The 18,780-nt window shown below is 43.2% G+C and overlaps 1 protein-coding gene across 5 annotated transcripts in view; it reads left to right on the top strand.

The window, feature by feature from the left end:
* Nucleotides 1-18,780, top strand: part of ARHGAP24 (Rho GTPase activating protein 24) — a 173,557-nt gene that overhangs the window by 76,024 nt on the left and 78,753 nt on the right. Inside the window, exon 1 of one of the 5 annotated variants that reach the window (XM_051790919.1) lies at nt 16,325-16,509. The exons of 1 other annotated variant lie outside the window; for it this stretch is intronic. The gene's annotated coding sequence lies outside the window, so the exon portion shown is untranslated. Of the gene's footprint in view, nt 1-16,324; nt 16,510-16,558; nt 16,789-16,871; nt 17,183-18,780 lie in introns of those variants that run through there. 3 more of the 5 variants (XM_051790922.1, XM_051790921.1, XM_051790924.1) reach the window with 3 other exon arrangements.

Here is an 18,780-nt window from a genome sequence, read left to right as displayed (position 1 = left end):
TATGACAAGGAATCCCTGGGGACAGGGTATTCAGTGCTCAATATGTTTAGGAATATTTCCCCTGTGACCTGCAGCACTTCTCATTTTGGCTGTGGTATTTGGAAATTTCATTTGAGGTCGCAGAGGTTCCTGAGTGTTGTCTGCTTGGGATGGCTGACTTGTTTCAGGATGCAGCTGCCCTGGGCACTAAGCAATCTCTGTGTAGGGCTGGCCTCCTGTCCTTTTGTAGGTAAAAACAACAGAACAAAAAATACCTTTCTCTGAGGTGGATGGAGTTTGTGCTTTATACTACACTGTCTCTGTATATGCATCTATAAAATCCCATTTTCAGTAGGATGTGAATGTAAAAGGGAATTCTGAAGAGGAGTAATGCCTTGCACATGCCCTAGATGTTAAGTTGGCAATAATTACAGTTCTAGAGCTGTTATGGTAAGTTCCCTCTCAGGAAAAGATGATCCTGGTTTCCAGGTCCTGGTTTCCCTTGCAGCAGCTGGCTGACCCTTGACACACCAGGCTGCAAACTTAGTACATATACAGAGAAATCGAGATGGAGTGTGTGGGGGGTAACTAGTCTGGAAATCTCTGCTGAGAAAGTATCTGGCTGCACCACTGTATTTGCAAAGTGCATGAATCTCTCTTTGTGATGGCATTACACAGCATGAGACTGAAAGTTGGTCAGCAAAAACCTGAGTACATCTCCTTGTATGTGCATGAAATAAACGTTGTAGTTTTCCCAAGTTAATGAAGACACAGTGTAGATCAGGGACAGTTGTATGTTCTCCCCTCTGGCACGTCAGTTCCTAGAACTGCTTCCAGCTCTGCAGTTATCATAGATGCAGCCACGGCAGGCCATACTAAAGTGGTCCAAAAAAAGGGGAAGCTATTGGCTTGGAGACACATTTTTTCCCATAAGCCTTCAACCTTTAATCCTCATAACTGTAAACAAACCCTGACCTGGAAAAATCTTTTCATTTTCTTTTTTTCCCCTTCAAGTGTGGGAAGAGAAGTCCCACTTCTTAACCTTTGCACAATCACATATTAATCTAATTTCCTACTCGTCATGACCTAGTCATTTGGAAATTGCAACTACACTTAATTTGATTTTTCTTTCTATATTTTTATGTTATGCTTTTGTTGTTTCCCCTACTCTTGTTTTTGGTTCAGCACCGGTTCATTAAACTTCGGTCACAAATACGAGCTGGAGGGCACACAGCTTGTTGTCATTTGAGCTAATCAGGCATTTATAGATTAGAAGGGGTTATTGCAAATGCTTGTGAAAACTAGGGCTCCTTTCTGTTGTTCCTTTCCTTTCTTGGGAGACTTTGGCCATTCCCTGTTTTTCTCTGTGTTGGCCCACCAGGGTACATACTTTTCTGAGAGGTTAGCACAATAATACTCTTTTTTTCCTAACTGATTTCAAACACTGCACCATCCTCTACTCCCCGCTGCTACTCTTGTCCTTGCACAGTATTCTGGAAGTTAGCACAGGCATTTTAGCATGTTAGAATGTACCTTATGTTTTGCTGTACTTTCAGTCAGCAGGTACATTCCAACTATTGCATCTGATCGCTTCATTTAAAAAAAAAAATATTGTGAGAAGAAAATAGTATTTTTTATTCCTGTATGAAATACCATAAATTAAGCTGTAGTGGCCACTAGCTTTGATTTAAACCATTAAGAGCAAATGTTCAGATCTCAAAAGATATTGTTACCTTCCCACAGCAGAAATGTTCTGGGAAAATCAAAAACTTATGCTGCTTTAAATTAAAAAATAATAATAAACAAATTGAATTATGGATTATGATGGGCAGTTGATACAAATATTTTTTTAGGGGCACCCACATCTCCAGAGATGGAGGGAAGGAAGTGACTTTTTTTTTCTCAAATGTCTTCCAATTGCTAGAGGCTTCACAAAAAATTTTTGGTTGAAGCAACATTAGCAAGATTTTGATTAGCACAATACCTCAAACTCCCTGATACTGCATAGCAAAACATCTTTTCCCAGGCCTATGTTTAATTGCTGCAAATCCAGCAGTTCCCATGGCTTGTTACAAATTCTTTCCACTAAAATTGCTGAATCTTGGAATTCAAGCTATCAAAAATTACATCTGTGAAAGTAATTAATCTTACATCAAATCCTGAGTGATCTGAGATGGCTTCCTTAACCGTTTTCCATGTTTTCCCTTCTTTGCAACTTCTCTGTTTTACTTTTTTAAACTGTTTTTGTTTTAGAACTTTGCTCTCCCATCTGCGAGCAACATTCTTTTTTTTCTGAAGACTTTATCCCTTAGAATGGAAGGACGGTGTCATCTCAAACTCAGTGTTTTGTTACTTGGTTTTCAATAGAAGGACACATACAAAACTTTGCATGAGTGAATATACTTCTGCAGGCCTTTCCCAAGTCATACATACACTTATGAAATTCTTGTGACCAGTCTGGGCAGCCCAGGTGTGCTGACAACGTGCTGTAAGGGAGCAGACTGCCTCCACTAAGCTCCAGTGGCTAAATCAGAAGAAAAGCAAGTTTAAGTGGCAACAGAAATTGTAAACAGCTAAATGATATTAGAGAGAGTTTTTTAATCATACCAGACATCATTTGTAATGGAAACGGTAACTTTGCTGGGGGCTATTTTAATGACACAGTAGATGGCGATTTAGATTATCTCTTCACGTTCACATTGCAGCACACAGATACATAAATACACTGAAAATCCAGTAGCCTAGTGGCTCCCAAAGGAATTGGCTGCATAATCAGATCACTGGATGGCTCAGCAGTCTCTAAACGCCAAAGTTCAATAGATGTCTTGCTCCCCCAGAGCAGATGTACCAGGAAAAGGAAAAACTTAGGAAAAAAGTAGCCTGACTTCTTTCAGAGAAATGCAGTGCTATGGGAATATGCCTCTTCTTTCTGAGAAGTAAAACAAGATGTCCCCGAGAGGTATTGATTTTTTTTAATTTTTTTTTTCACTTAAAGTAAATAAGATCAACTTGAGCTTTCTAAAACTCTTATTGGAAATCTTTTTCCCAGAGGCAAAGAAAGTGTTTGAATGAGTTTCCAATTATCAAAAAAGCCCCTTACTAATATAAATTAGTTAATACCCACTGAAGTAGTGAAAAAAACCCTCAAATGAGTATCAGGCCTGTGAATGTATTATATTTCCTTCCCTTGTCCAGCAAAAAGCAAGTGGTATTTTTAGATGTCTTGATAACTGTAGGCTTGGCCCAGGAGTGTTCTGGAGGAACACTGATACAGAAGGCTTTTAGAGCAATAGGGGTATGTTAGAACCCTTTCACAAGGCATTTGCATATTCTGTACAAGACTGAAACAATACAATGAAAATTCAAGATTGTTTTACTTACAGCTACATTTGAGGAGAGCTGTATATGCTGTAACATGTGCTTCCCTACACTCACATCTTCCTTGATTATCCCCAGTTATGACACATTATCCAAAGAAATTATTGCTCAGATATTTCCCAGCAAGGGTAATTTCTCTGTTAACAGACACTGATTCAGATGATTGTCCCTGTATCAAAGCTAGGACAGCTGATGCACACCTACTTAGAAGAATTATCTTGAACTCTATTATTGAACTAGCAAACAAATAATAACTTCAGAATATTTTTGAAAGAACAGACTATACAGGGAGCAAGACTAGGCACTTATTCCCCAGTGCCCGTGGTACTTACCTGGCAACTATGCAAATGCATAGTTTCAAAGTGATCCATCTGCCCTTTGTGCAAACAGATACCACATTAAAATGGAGGAAGATTACATTTGTAATTCCTCCACATTTATCTTTTTCTTGAAACATTTATGGCTCATGAAACTTTTATACCCATTTATGCTAAGAAGCAAGTAGAAAATAAGTGATTGCACAGGGTCTTAGTTTTCTGAGAAAGAAGTACATAGATGTGTTCAGTAAACTTGAAAATGAAGGAATAATTTACCAGCCCTCTTAGAGAGATGTGGACATCTTAGCATTACCTCATATTCTTCTGCAGAAATGTACTCCCATCTTCTCTAAGAGCTGAGCATAGTTGGATTTTGTCATAACGTAGCTAAGAATAAGTGCTTAATAAAGAAGGAATTAATGCTGGTGAAATTATGCAGAGACAACAGCCAGTCCCTAATTCACCAGGGAACGTACTCCATGTTTATTCCCTTTATGTTGACCTCTAGGGCCTTACCTTTGAGCAGGAAAGAAATACATCCTGTGCATATAGGGGCACAATTAGGAGATCCAGGATGGCAGAGTCACGTGATTTACAGATTCCCAGCCTATGTCAGGAACACTGACTCGGTCCCCTGTGGTGGCAGAGCAGGGTTGGACCAGCCTTTTAGTCCTGCCCATTTACCTTTTAATCCACCTGCCTGTGAGCTGCTCATTTCCAGGATCCCTCAGGATGAAACCCTTTCCTGGGCTGAAGAGAAATTCTTTCTAGCTCCCAAAGACATGCGTTATGTTTTCCCTTGTATGAACTAACAGGTCATATTCTCTTTTGTTGTGTTGTGGGCATGGCAAACTCCACCTGCTGAAGTGAAGGCAGGCTAGGGCCAAGCCAAGGCAGCTCTGATGACTAGCAATGTCTTGAAACCCAAGTCTGAGAGAACCTTCAGAATGAAGCTGCTCATTGAGTGTAATGTACTTACATTCTGTGTAAGTGTAAGCTTAGAAAATGTCAAGTGACTTGGTATTTGCTGGTTTCCAGCTAAGCATGAGCAATGGGATACTCCAAGGTGGGTGTAAAAGGAAAAGAAATGTTGTACAGTAAGTTTATAAATGGGTTTTACAAGATCAGTTATGTTAAAAGGTGCTCAAGTTTCTTTTAAGGTTTTGATCCCCTTCTTTTTGCCCCTTCCCTTGTGCTATAAAGGAAAACTTTATCTTTTCAGCTTGTGAATCACCTTAGTGCAGACCCAGGTTGTTTTTCAGCTTCTCATTATCTTTTAATATTCACCTGATCAAGTGAGTCACTTACTGCCTAATTGCTTTAATTTGCTGCTGATAAACTGAAGTGATGGTGACTGAGTTTGAAAAGCTCTCTGCGCAATTCTTATGGAAGACAGGGAATATCTCTATTAATAAACATTGCTTTCATAGACTATAGTTGTTCTAGTTGTCTTGGAACATCTTTGATTCAAAGAGCTTTTACACAGAGTAACAAAAATGAGAAAACTTGCTTACACCCTGGAATGGCCTTTGTTCAAAGAGGCAAGTCTCTGGTAAGAGAGGATTGCACTCCTGCATGGTGCTTTCTCTGACAGCCCTGCTGTTTCTTTTGAAAGCCCTTTGCCCTTGTTCATTGTGTGGCTGACCCTGCAGCATTCCTGTGTGCCTCTGGCCCTTTGAAGAGTATTTTGAGATAAAACCATTCACTGTGATACATTGCGTATTTTAGTCTTTGGAAGTGTAACTTCCCCAGCTAGAAAAGAAAATATTACCCCATCAAAATGTACTATTTTCTTACATAATTCAGATGACCTGCTCCATAAACAAGAATGTAGGGTCACATTTGCTTTAAACAACTGTGTTGTCCCTTTGACATTGCTGGCAATTATTTTGCCTTCACTGGTGTAACTGGATTGCTTTTTGTAATGCAGTCATTTCAAAGGTGTTTCATTAATGTGGTTCAGTGCCTGGGGCAAAGGCTTGCTGGCACCCCTGCCCTCCCTTCTGCAGATCTGCTCTGCCCAGTACAGGTTGTTCACACGTGGGTTGTGCCTCTGTTTGGACACCAGGGCACACAGTGAGACTTTTCTGTGCACCTGCAGGTTTAACTTTGCCATGGACGCTCCTGATGCCACCAAAATGTGGATTATGATACAGATCTTCCCTTGTACAGGATTCCCTTGGTCGACCACGCTGTTCTCCAAGTTCTTTTTTCCTGTCTTAACTCGTGACTGCAGTTTTTCAAGGGAATCCTGAGCAGATAAGACAAAAGAAAACATGGAGAAAGGCCTATTTAAAACAAAGGCATGCTTTCCATCATTAAAGGTTTTCCCTCTGAAATCTTAAAAAAGGCTGCCTATAATCATATGGTATTTTCTCCAAACTAATGACTTTCACCAAGAAACTTGGCTTATGCTGTCCTGTAGAGCAGCCAAAGGAGAGGTAATATTTAGCAGATTTGACATGAGAGATCAGTAGGAATGTAAATAGAGTAGCCCTCCAAAAGACACTACAGCCAGAGCAATCATCCTGCAGCTTTGATAAATTTGCTAACATCTGTTCTGGTGCCATTTCTGCTGTACAGACCTGCCATTAACCATGGAGATGAAAGGGCTTTAATTAAAGGAGCAGATTGACATGTTAAACTTTGATAACATCGTGCCATCTGGGTGGGTTATATTTGCAATTCTCTCCACAGCTTCTTAGATTTAGGGTATATTTCAGCACTGCCCCGCTTGTTTTTGGGAAGATGCACTGACCCCAGAGCTCTGGGGTTCCTAGGGCAAGGTGTCAGGCTCCAAGTATGTGTAGCAAGATATATATTGCAGCATCTCACTTCTGAGCTGCATAATTTTTCTTTCACAGTTTAGGTTTTGCTATGAGGTCTGGTTTACTAACACACCACTACCTAGTGCTAGCCACAACTGCTACTGTAGATTTCAGGTAATACAAGGCGCATAAAAATTACTTATTTACCATAACTAAACCTCAGTTTGGGCCACAGATTAAGAAACATTTGAGATGTGCCTTAACCAAGGCCACAATGCTGATGCTGTGTTGGCCGCCTGCTCCTGATCCTCAGGGTGGAAGAACTGTGTGGCTGGTGGAGGAGACTGCATTTTAACTGGCAGTGTAGTATGGGAGGCTGTGCCAGGAGCAGGGGATTATCCACTAGCACAGCCACTACTGGTGAAGCTTTCAGATAGACCAGAACTGCCAGGACATGGAGATCAATGGAAACCCCCACACTGTTCATCTGTTCATTCCCTGCTAGCAGTGTATCACTGGGTTCATACAAAATAGTCAGCTCAAGACAAGATTGCTCATAATTAAGATGGAAATTGATAAGAAAAATTTTGCAGCGCTTTAGATGCCTAATGTGCTGAGTGTATTCAACTTACATTGTAGTTATTTGTCATCCCCTCAACTTGTAATAGATTAGAGCAGGGTGTTTAATATGATGAGATGCGGTTATAAATAAAAGGCTTTTTATAGGTTCAGAGAAAATCTTTATACAGTTTAATTGTGTAGACAGGTTCAATTCCCAGGAAGGCCAAGAGGGAAATCAATTGATAATTTTAATCCAGAATCAATTTCCTTTAAGCTTTTGAAACGTGCTGATCCAACTTTTTCACTCAGCAGTCGGTTTCTGCTGAAGTAGCAGGCTCATTGTGTCTGGTGTGTTACTTCCACTGGGCTCCCCCTTATCCAAAGCTGAAGTAGCTGGTGAACAGATGAAGCCTTTTGGGAGCTGGTACTGCTCTACTGATCTTGACCTATTTGAGCTAATACTTACCTGTCTGCCAACGTTTCTGTCTCTCAGTGAGACCATCTTCTTTCTGCTGCAATATATGAGCTGATGCTAAAAGGTACATTGCAAAGTGCTGCCTGCTTTCTGCCTTTTCAGCTGCAGGAACCTAAAGGAAAGGATTTGTCAGGACTTGAAGAAATTTAAATGTCTTGAAAAGGTCTGACCAACTGCATGGGAGGCTCTGGATAAAATCCAGTGGCCTGGGTAGATTTCAGACTCTTTTTCTCCCCTGATAATGACACTTGGAAAAATTGATAACTCTTACTTTAGTTTTTATGTGACCCTTTTTTTTAGAGTACAAGGTTTAGGAACAAGGCTGTCTTTGACCAGCTAGGCCCCTTTTATCCAAGTGGTAGCAAGTTTCCTGCAAATGCCCATGACTTGCACTGTTTTTCGTCTCTGTTTTTGTGTAATCACTGTAACCACAAAAATTTTGTTGAGCTGCTTCAGTTTGTTTGAAGGAAGGATGTCAGTTAAGACAAGTGTGTTTGGAAATCCTGATGATGCCAGATTGTAGCTCATCTAGTACCTGGAAGGACACTGGGGTTTTTGTAAGTGCTGTTAGTCTGGCTGTAATGCCATGCCTGTGTACACATTTTATCTGGACAGGCTTTAAAAAGAAAGCAGTATGAGCATCAAATGAAGAAGTCGTGTGCTACCAGATGTAAGTATAAAGCTAAGAAAAGGGGAGAAGAATAGACAAAATAAGGGAAATTTATGCTTCTGATAGTGAATGCACATCTGCAGTTTGGAACATGCTGAATTTGTCATATTAATGACAAATCCCTGTATGCTTTTGAAGTATTCTTACTCCACTTGAAATTATTTAAAGGATTTTTGCAGGACATGACATATCCTGTGCATCATACTGTGTCTGTAGGTTGCCCCTCGCTGTACAGCTGTACTGGTTGGAAACATTCTGATTATTTATCCTTCAGTAAATAGTACTGGCTGCTTCCAAATGTTATTAAATAGTTCTGTCTCCTGGTGTGATAGTGTGTAGTATATGGATACATACAGAATACCTGAGCCAAGGCTTTGTGGGTGCTTGTACTTGTGGCTTGTCTGTGTGTATCTCACCTGGGGAGAAGGATCCTGCCTTACAGAGTTGGGGCTGATTTTGCTTAGTTTCTTGAAGTTCCCAATGTGCTTGTAGTAGACACAGATGCACATTGGATATAACAGGCTTCAGGGTGTTTAACTTCTTGGTGCTCCGTAAGGATTACATGTTTGTAAAGGGAGAAGCAATCGTGCTTTATCTCCTTTGAGAAGTGTGCAGTTGAGGAAAGTACAGGAAAAGGTTATCTAAACAGTGTAAGACCATGCTGAGCTTGGAACTATATTGGATTGGTTCGGGGGTGGTGATGGCAGTATAAAAAGTCACATTCTTGTTTTCCAAAGGAGGAAGAGAAGCTGCACCTTGTGTTCCTGTCCACGGGCGTCAGGGTTGCAGTGAACCTGCTGCACAGGTCAGGGAAGCACAGCATGAGGGAAGGCTCTAATGAGCCCTGTCAAAGTAAAAAGCCCATAAATATCACTGGAGCTGTGAATCTATCCCCAAGCCTCTGTTTGGGTGTAAAATAGATCCTTCATGAAGTGCTGGCAGCAAGCCTAGATGTTTTCTGACAGGGCTCTGCTCTCAGCACTGTTTGATCCTGCCCTTTGGAAGATACTCATAACTTCTTTCTTCTCTAACCTGGACTGACGAAGAAATAAGGAGTTTTTTAGTAGCTGCTAAAAGCTATGCAGTGTGACAGCTCAGCTCCAACAACCAGCAAAAATGGGCTGTTCAGGTAGGAGGCTCTTTGGAGTGGTAAATTCCAGGATTCCTCAGAGATGCCCACTCCATACTGCACCTGAGCAAGCCAAATTGGAAATAAAATCAGGGCTATCCCCTAACAGAACAGGAGGTGTCTGCTGAGGACACCTCTACCCTGGGCAATTATTATTTGTTATTTTTAGTTTAGTTAGTGATGGACTGTGTAGTGGCAACAGCTAGGGAACAAATAACACTACATTTCTGCTCCTGGAGCTGCCTCTCTCAGGTGTTTTTTAGAGATTTCACTGTTGCCTTATTTAATACTCAGCTCTGGGGTCCCCTCAGGAAGGACAGTGACCTGTTGGAGCAAATCCAGAGGAGGACCCCAAGTTGATTAGAGGGATGGAGCATCTCTCCTATGAGGAAAGGCTGAGTGAATTGGGTTTGTTCAGCCTGAAAAAGAGAAGGCTTCAGGGTGACCTAATTGTGGCCTTCCCGTACCTGAAGGGAGCCTACAAGAAAGATGGAGAGAGACTATCCACAAGACCATGTAGTGACAGGACAAAGGGGAATGGATTAAAACTGAAAGAGGGTAGGTTTAGATTAGATAACAGGAGATATACTGGAGTACCCATCTTGTCTTGTGAGCGCTTCTTGACTCAAAGTTTACATGATTGTGTAATAAAGTTTTGAATCCACATCTGAGCTTTCCGAATTCCCCATTTAATTAATAGATTTTTATTTATTCCTCTTTTTTTGTAAACCAAGGAAATAACAGCTGGTGTTTGCTTATGTCAAGTAGACAGATGCATCACACAAACACCATACTTTCCCAGCATCAAAACTGAAAGGGAGATAATGTCTGAAGGGCAATTTGTGTATACATCTGTGTTTATGAACCTGTTCATTTCAAATGCAACAAACAGATGTAAGAGGAAGACAGAAAAGATGTTGTCCTTACAGAGTACAGCCTCACCATATTTTTTTTTCTTCATGTTTTCTTCCAGACCTGCTATAACATTTCTCATATTTCCCATTCTCTTTAGGAGTAAGCTCTTTGGAAAGTAACATATTTTGACAATTTCTTCTTGTAACCTAGCTCTTGGAGAGAGTTTCTGTAAGCTGCAAGGCAGAACAGTAGCCAAAAAATGAAGTTGGATAAGTTATATAGTGTGCAGCCCAGAGCCCCTTCCATAGCACAGCTGACAGAAGCTTCTATGAGAAGATCTCAGCATGTCATATTCAGTTATTTGGGCATCCCTGAGGGCTGTATGAATATAACCAATTCAAACCCCAAATGCACAAACATGCAGAGAAGGACTAATTTCTTACATATCAGCTGAACTGGATTTGGACTGCAGTGAAGTTGGAAGGAAATGGAGGAAAGCACTCTGGAAGATTTATTCCTGCTAAAATATGCAAAACCAGATGCTGCCTCTGTATCCCATAGGAAATAATTTCTGTGCCTCATTCTCATTTCTGTGGTTGTAATGTCCTCTTTGCAGATATGGTTGTGCATGTGACTGACTTTTCACCTGTCCATGAAATGTGTATAGCAATTTTATCCAGCAGAGTAACTGAAAGAACAGTTCAGCTTCTCATCGGAATGTCTAATAATGCTCATCATTGTAATGCTGCTTCTAGTAATTTTGAGGAACAAGCTGACAGCTTTACTTTCAATAGAGATTATCTTATTGACAATAAGAGACTTGTTGATGATGTAGAGGGCAGATCCAAATCTGGACATCCCCGTGTTTTCTAGGAGCTTTTAACAAAGAACCCAAAGTGTCCTCGTCACACTAAATTCCCTAAGCAGTTGGGGATTAATGGTGACTTCAAAGATTCCCCTCACAGTGTTCTGTGAGTACCTACACTGCATAGCTGTCTTCCTTCATACCTCATTCTTTAATATATATGTGATTGTATTACTAAACATATGTCATAAAACACAGGGGATACGCTTGACAGTTAAATTTATGTTAGCGTATGATCCTTAATTCACATTTCTGGGTGTTGCTCCCATTTTATATGGGTGTAGCCCAGCTGGCACCTCTGAAAACATTCCTGCCGTAAACTACTAAAACTGAAGGGAAGAAGAGGCTCAAATTCCATTTAAGCATGCATTATGAAAAGAAAAATTGTATTCTGAAGTCATATGAAGAATTAAAAATGATCCCAGTGAGCTCAGTTACAGTCTCTCCAGTAATGAGGGATCTTTTCATTGGGATGTGAAGCAAATGCTTTAAGTGGCAGACCCCGGATCTTAAGAGGCAGAGCAGAAATTACTAAACAGTTGGTTTCATCAGTTCAGAAATATAATTTATTGCTGGTGATGGTACTAGGGAAAAAAGCAAAATGTCTGGCAAAGCAGTTTCCCTCATCTCTGCCAGCTGGCGGGAAAGGAAAACTTGTTGAACAGTCTGGATGAGGGAGCTGCGGTCAGGATCATGACATCTGCAGGCAGCAAAGTTGTTAAGTTTCCCATCTTGCTGTTCCTCCCCTTGTTCCCTGCCCACCTACACACACAGCTGCTCCCTACCCAGGCAGTCCTGGTATCAAGTGATGTCCAAAAACTTCAGGAACGCGGCCCCACAGTGCTGTGGCCAGTGCTGAGGCAGTCACTGAAACACGTGCTGTTTACAAAACATGCCTCTGAATATTCCTTGGTGCAACAGAGAGCAGAAGTGGGAGAAAACAAAGGGAACAGAGAGAGATTTCTTGCCTTTTCTATGAACTGCAGGAAAGGTAGGAGGCTATTTATAGCCTACTTTTTACTGAGGGAATTCAGAAGTTGAGCGCCTTATCTTCGATGTAGTGCACCTTGTGAGGCTATTGACTTGTTTAGGTGAAAAGTGTAACTCACCTTTCACACACAGAAATGGTGTTTATGATCTTGAATTGCTGTGCTTGATCAGAAGCCATAACTCCAGTGCTTTAGAAACTATTTTTAAAAAGGCCTGCCCTCCAAAAAGGCTAAGGTAGCCTAAGTGTAACTCACTCTTTCGCCGTTACACAGTGTAAAGACTCAAGGTTGTGGCTTGGACACTGACTAGGTTTTAAGCATTAGTTTTGCATTTGTTGTTTGGTTTTTTTTTTCTTTTGAGTTACCAAACCAGTCCTTCAGAATATGGAATTATGTTCTGTACCATGCTTTACATTTCTCACGAGTGATTAACTTAGGTGCAGTAACAGAGAGGATTCAGGCTAACCCTGATTTATAAGGAGGAATCCTACAGCACAAAGCTCTGGAGGTTTTGTCTCAGTTAAAAAATGACCACTGTTTTCCAGGGCATTCTTGGGCCCAGGAGCTGGCGGTTGTTCTTGCTCATATGCTTTTGACCAAAACAGTCTTATGGGCTGGCTTCCAACCAAATTCATCTTGTAGTGTCTCCCACTACTGTATGGGACCACCATACTCTGAGGGATTTAGGTGGATGTTCAGAAGGAATTTTCTCAGGAGAACAGAGAGGTTTAACCTCAGCAGTTCAAATGACAAATGATGCATACTTGCTGTGATGTGGTTCAGCTGTCTGCAGGGCGTGGCAGTAGCAATTCATTGTGAGTTCAGTAGTGAACTCTAAATCTTGGCAACTGTGGTCCAGTATTTCCACTCCTCTTTCCCTGCATACTGTCAGCCAACATCTGACTCTTTTGAGAGTGTCTGACTGTTGAATACTGACATCACTGGCTTGCTGTTAAACAGGAGAGGTGAATTAGTCCCCAAAACCACTGAAAAGTTCTCAACGCCTCTTCACCTCCATCTTACCAGCACTGCTGGGCCCCAGGCTTTGGGAATAGCAATCCAGGTTGGCACAAACACAGACCCACCAGTGTCAGTGGAGGAAGAGTTGGTGTGTGAACTGTTACAGGAGCTTCACCCCTACCCATAGATGGGCCCTGACAATATCCCTCCAAGGGTGTCAAGAGAGCTGGATGACGTTGTTGTGAGGCTGCTGTCTTTGGGAAATCATGTAGATTGGGGAACATCCAAGAAAGCTAGGAAAAGGCTAATGTCAACCCCACCTACAAGAAGGGCTTAGAGAAGAACCCAGGAAATTTCAGCTCCACCAGTAATTCCCAGTAATTTCCCAGTTCCTGGGAAAGTTAAAGAATGAACCCTCCTGAGGGTTGTCACAAGAAAAATGAATCATGTGATTGGGAAAAGCCAGCATGGATTCAACAAGGGCAAATCGTGCTTGGCAAACCTGATCACCTTCTACGGCAAAGGAACCTGTTTGGTCCAAGTGGGGTGAGAGGTGCACAGTGTCTACCTGGATTTCTCCAGGGCTTTGGATAGTGTTTCCCACAGCCTCCTCCTGGACCAAGGTAGGTGTTACGGTGTAGACAAGTGACTGATGTGGTGGGTGGGAGCTGTCTGGCAGGCAGCACCCAGAGGGTGCTGGTAAATAGTTTCTTTTCTGACCTGTCACAAGTGGGCTCCCCTGGGGATTGATATTGGGCCCAGCGCTGTTTAATATCTTCAGAAGTGATGTGGATGATGGGACCCTGATGAAGTTTGCCAGCGATATCAAACTCAGTGAAGAAGTGGACACTTCAAAAGTGAGAGCCACCCTGCTGGGAGATCTGGATAGTCTGGAAGAGTGGGCTAACAGGAACCTTATGAAGTTTAACAAGGTCAAGTGTAAGGTCTCTTGCACTTTGGAAAACATAATCTGAAATTGCAGCACAGGCTGTGATGTGTCTAGCTGGGAGAAGATCTGTGGAAAGGGACCTGGGGGTCCTTGTAGACAGTAAGCTCAATATGAGCAAACGCTGGCTGCTGTGGGAAAAGGGAGCCAGCAGGATGGTGGGATGCACCACCAAGGGCATCACCAGCAGGGATAAGGAATCATTATCCCTTTCTACGCCGTGCTTGTCAGGCCACACTTGGAATACTGTGTTCAGTTTTGGTCTCTGCTGTACAAAAAAGATGTGGACAGGCTGGAAGGGGTCCAGGGAAGGGCCAGAAAAATGATCAAAGGTCTGGGAAGACTGCCATATGAGGAAAGGCTGAGAGAACCTTGTTCAGCCTTGAGAAAAGGAGGCTTAGGCGAGGCCTTATATCACCATTTTCCAGTATTTAAAGGCTGGCTACAAAGACGCAGACTCCCTTTTTATAAGGAGTTGCATGGAAAAGGTAATGGTCACAAGTTACTCGTGGGAAGATTCCAATTTCTATCATCACTCTATGAACCCAGTAGAGGAGAAGCAGCTGCAGAAAGCAGGCTGCTCAGACCTGGGGGACAGGTGATGTCTGTAGCTCTCTCATTGTCCTTCTGACTGTGTAGAATTGTGAATTATTGAGAAAAACAGTGCTGAATGTGATACTTGCTTGACATAACTGCAAGAGTCTGTGACCCAGGGCTGCCTTCATATTAACAGCAGTGTCCTGTTGATTTCAGTACGGGAAGGAGCTGCTGTGTAGTGTTGGAATATGATGTATTAGGAGGGGAATATTGCACTCCTATGGTGACTTCACTGGGTGCAGCTGGTCCTCAAAATGTGTTTTGAAGTAGTTTCTCGTTAGGATCAACTCATGGGAAGTAACAGATGGTGAAGTGAGACTAAATTAGTGAGAACTTTGTGCTCTGTTAATGCTCTTTATAAATAATAGCTGGGGAGTGGAGCAGGAATGAAGATGCTGTTATGTTTGTGGCTACCTCTGCTGCTATGTAGATGTTATAGGATGCCTTGCAGCATGTTTTGTCAGCAATAGAAAGGAGCAGAAGGAATTTGCCAGCCCTTTCACAAGGGCAAAAATATTGCAGTTCTCTTGAAAAACAAATAAAATCGAAGCAAGGCTCAAAGATGTATGAGGGGAAGCAAAAATGTGTGAGACAATTTTACATTAACAGCCAGTCTTGTCGCTTTCAGCTTCTTCCCATAAAAATCAGCAGAAGAAAAACCAATGTTTCTCCTCTGATATTCTCAGTAACTCTCCAGCTGTACTTTCATCCTAAAATTTTCCTTTAAAGTATATGTATCTATAGATTTCTTTTTCTCTCTGTGTGCTTATGGATGTCACTAAGTATAGTCATGTAGTGACTTAGTGTAGCATAGACTAAAGTCATAGATGGCATCTGCTCATTGGTGTATATTATGTTATAGAATCTGGATTTTTAGATGCTTTTCCTGAGTAATGTCTACTGGTGGTAGTAAGGCTTAACTCTCAGACATCCTGGCTTGCTGTCAGACATCCTTCACAGCTGAAGCAACTACCAGGAGAATCATTGTCACTTGTAGAAGGCCACAAGTGGCTGCTGCCAGCCATCATCTGCATCTTCACATTTTTTTGTGCACCCCAGTGTGAATGTGTCTGAGTCTGATGTCCACTGACTGGAAGTCTCACATCTAAATCTGCATCTGGCATCTCAGCTTGGATATTGGCAGCAGTGCTGGTATCTTTGTCTTGAATGACATATTTTGCAACTTTGGTCTTCAGTGATTGTTTTCAGGCCACAGTAATGAAAAGCTTTGCAAAAAATAATTTCTCCTGAGGGTTTCTTTTTCTGGACTTGTCAGTCTGTGCCATGAACTTTCATGCACAGGTCCATTTTGTACACTTTTCTGCAGACCTTATTAACCGCCCTGCAGGACAGACAGTTCTGTTAATCATCCTCTTGAGGTGTTGGGATGAAATCCTGCTCTGTTTCCCACGCCAGCACTAACTCCACAGTGGAAGCAGGTGTTCATATTATTAAAAACAAACAACACAAAGCCAAAAAACCCAACAGTGTGAAACTTTGATTTGCAGCGGGACATACGGATTTCTGAACAGCTCAGAGACTAAGGAGATATACTTCCTCCAGGGATCTTTTATCATAAAAGCAGCTTAAGTGACTCAGTCTTTCCCTGAGGATATTCTTAAAACAACTCCACTCAGTTTGTCTTTTAGTGGTCAGAAAGAGGATTTATTTTGTGCTGTCTTTCAAAAAAAAAAAAAAAAGAAAAAAAGAAAAAACATCTTTTGAAGAAAGTCAATGGTCTTATTTCCAGGAGGGTCTAGGCTGTGTTTAAAGGTCTCATGTTTAAAGCTCACTAACTCATGGGCTGGCTGGCACTATCTTCACTCAAGCAAGTGCTTCAGTGAAAAATTCAGTGCTATTTTTAGTTCTCTTACAACAAACTGCTTGATTGTAAGGCCTGGGGAACTGTGACACTGTGATCGTGAGGGGTCTGCTGGAAAAGGCAGAAGGACGAGACACGGCAGCACGGGAGCTACGCCAAGGACTCCGGCCGATGCAGAGAAGCACACATCGCAAGCAGGTATTTTAAATCATCTCGTAAGCCTTGATCTGCCCACGAAATGGATCTGCTGGTCAGAGCCAGGGCACGAAAGCGTTAGCTGGCTGGCTCTATCTCCTCCTGCCCTTAAAGATTTCATTCCACAAATTCCTGTCCTGACCGTCAGCTTTTAAATCGTCTCTCCTCGTTTCCTAGCCTTTTCTGGGATTTTACAGGATCTTTAAGGCAAGTTGGCAAATGGCAGTGGCGAAACAGAGATAAGTTTTCCCGAGCGAAGGCATTCCGCTCGGCAGTGCCGGGGTGAGTAGCCTGTAGCGAGTCCTCAGCGCATTTCCCAGCGCAGGGCAGCGCCGGGCCGGGGGTCGGGCGGCGCGGGCGGAGGGCCGGGGCTGTGTCCGAGTGCGGGCGGCCCCGCCCGGCCCCGCCGCCGCGGCCCCCCCGGCCCTGCCGACCCCGCCGCTTCCCGCAGCTCGGTCCGAGGCGCGGGGAGCCGGTCCCGGGAGGTTCGGGGTCCGCTCCTGCGCTTCTCCCCTTTCCCCCCCGCCCCGGGCGCGGTGGTCGCCATTCCAGGGCGGTGGAGTCACGGGCGGGACAGCGGCCAGCGGGGCGGGCAGGGCGCGCCGGGCTCCGGCTCCTCCTGCGGCTCCCCAGGGCCGTCCCGGCGGCGCCCGGCCTGTGCCGGTCCCGGTGCCAGGTGAGCGTGGGGACGAGGCTCCGGAGCGTTCGCTTCCCGGAGGGACCGGCAGCGCGCGCGGTGCCGCCGCCGCCGCCGGAGGGGACGAGCGGCCGGATCCCAGGCAGCATCCCGCCCGCCTCCCGGCCGGTTCAAAGCGCCGGGGCTGTGTCACAGCCTCTTGCGGCGTGCTTTGTCGTAGGGACGAGGATCCCGGCCTGCTGGGGACACGGGAGCTCCTGGCGTTCGCAGGGTGCTGGAGCAGCAGCTGGGCTTTGGGCAAGGAAAGTTGAGCGTGTGTGCAGTGCCTTGGGGAGCAGGGCAGCGCTTTGCTGACTTGCGTTTGCTCCCTTTTGTTTTAACGCTTGCGAATTCCTTGCTTCAGAGTCAGACCCAGACTCCGGAGCGAGCCTTGATGCAGTTTAGCTGCATTGCTGTGTTTTAAAATAACTACTTATGTTTCACCCTTAATGATACCATTATCTTAAAATAGCATGACGTGTTGCCTCCCTTGAGTTACTTGGTAGAATAGAAAGAAGGGGAACTGCTGAATTCCCATGAACTCTATGCTTAAAGATCCTGCCCAGCTTCCAGCAAGCTGAGCTGCTACAGCCTCCTCAGTGTACTAGAAATGGGTATTACCAAACTCTGCTCTTTGCTGCTGTCTGTGGTCGTGTTCTCTGCCTCAGCTGTGCTTAAGGTGCGTTTGAGAAGACAGGTGAAGTGGCAGATTCATAATGGGGTTTTCCATGTGCTCCTACTGGATGTGTGTGTTTGTACATTAACAGTGCAGATGGTGCAAGCGAAGTAGTTGTAGCATGTGTTGGCTTATGTTTGCATGAACTGGGTTCACATAATTAGCTGATAATCAGTCATGTTCATGTGAGATGAGATAGTTAAGTTTGAGGGCTTATTTAGAAAAGAATCAAATACCCTCTTTTGTTCTCACTGATTCTGGCCAATCAAGATTTTTATTCTCCAGAAACAGTCTTCAGCACTGACTGCTGAGTTGCCAGTTTCAGCACTAGTTAAGATATATTAGTTGACTTTTCTTCTGGGAAAGTGTAGAAGTGGATGAGATTTTATTAAAACTTCAATGACAAATGTTTTAGAGCTATGGCACATAGCACTCCTTTGGGAGATGCTGTACATGTCATTGTAGATGAAAGCTGTGTGTCTGCTTATGGTGATTAAATGCACAAACTTTACTAAACAGCTGGAAAGGTTTCCTGGATGTTTCTTAATCAGTGTTGCATCTTCCCATCCAGTTCATCCTGAGCGTTTCATGGGCAAGTACCACACAAGCCATTTCTAGAAATACTCACTGGTATGTGGTAGCAGTGTGTTTTTGTTTGTGCAGAGGATACTTGTGCACATTACAGTCTTGATACCTTTCAGGTAAAGCAGTACAGGTCACAGCTGGTATGTGCTGGAATTAGCCTGGCACAGAAGACAGTCTGTGTGACTAACTGCATAATTTCATTTTTATATTCTTGTACCTCTGTACTGGAAAGACATGTAGCCCTCAAAGCAAAAGACAAAACTCCATCATCTCTGAGGTCCTACAGTTCTTCTCAACTACCTACAGACGTTTTTCACTACTCTGCTTGAAGACAACT

Source organism: Manacus candei, unplaced genomic scaffold (assembly GCF_025592945.1).
Source record: "Manacus candei isolate 608988 ecotype Guabito, Panama unplaced genomic scaffold, ASM2559294v1 h1tg000028l, whole genome shotgun sequence".
Lineage (NCBI taxonomy): Eukaryota > Metazoa > Chordata > Aves > Passeriformes > Pipridae > Manacus > Manacus candei.
The sequence above is the reverse complement of the archived record's forward strand: the minus strand, read 5'-3'. Positions and strand labels throughout refer to the sequence as shown.